Here is a 721-nt window from a genome sequence, read left to right on the forward strand (position 1 = left end):
GGCCGGGAGAGGACGGAAGGTGGAGGCGTGCGTGTTGTCAGCGTGTCGCCGGCACGCACGGGACGGGGCGCGCGTGCAGGGGCGGCCAGGGCCCCAGGCGGGCGTTTGGTCGTGCTGGTGGGGGGGCGGGGTTCAGTGTTGTGCCAGGTCAGCATTTCAGTTCCCATTTCACAGCTTGAAGTAGATGACGCAGAGTCACACGTGTCCTCACACTCGGGTGGGGGGTGGTAGACAGATGGAGATAAGCTAGTTACCTGTGGTGAGCAGGTTTCCATTGTTGGTTAGAGATCATTAGAACTGAGCTCATTTTTTTAGAATGAGATCAAGTCAAAGGATAAACCCCAAGTTAAAATTTTTTCCTCGGTAGGAAGTGTCCAGGGACGGGGACTGAGCTGCAGACAGCGAGTCGTTCTAGAGCTGAGCTGAGTCGGGACTGGGAGGCAAGGTGGCCGTGTCAGTGGAGCAGGCTGCTTTCATTTCACTGAGTCCGGGCCTCCGTTTCATTCATTTCAAACCAAGCTCGCCAGTATTGTTAGCGGATCCAGAGGCCCTGCTAGACGGAGGCAGAATAACTGACTCAAAGCACAGCATGCCTGTAAGTGTCCAGGCTTGGAGCTGGTGAAAACCCTTCCGTTGGGCACACACGACATTACTTTCCCTGAACTGGCCTGTGGGGACTTAATATCACTGACTCGCTGGTACCCTGGGCCAACAGCATCGA

The sequence above is a fragment of the Pteropus vampyrus genome, unplaced genomic scaffold, assembly GCF_000151845.1.
Source record: "Pteropus vampyrus isolate Shadow unplaced genomic scaffold, Pvam_2.0 Scaffold34, whole genome shotgun sequence".
NCBI lineage: Eukaryota > Metazoa > Chordata > Mammalia > Chiroptera > Pteropodidae > Pteropus > Pteropus vampyrus.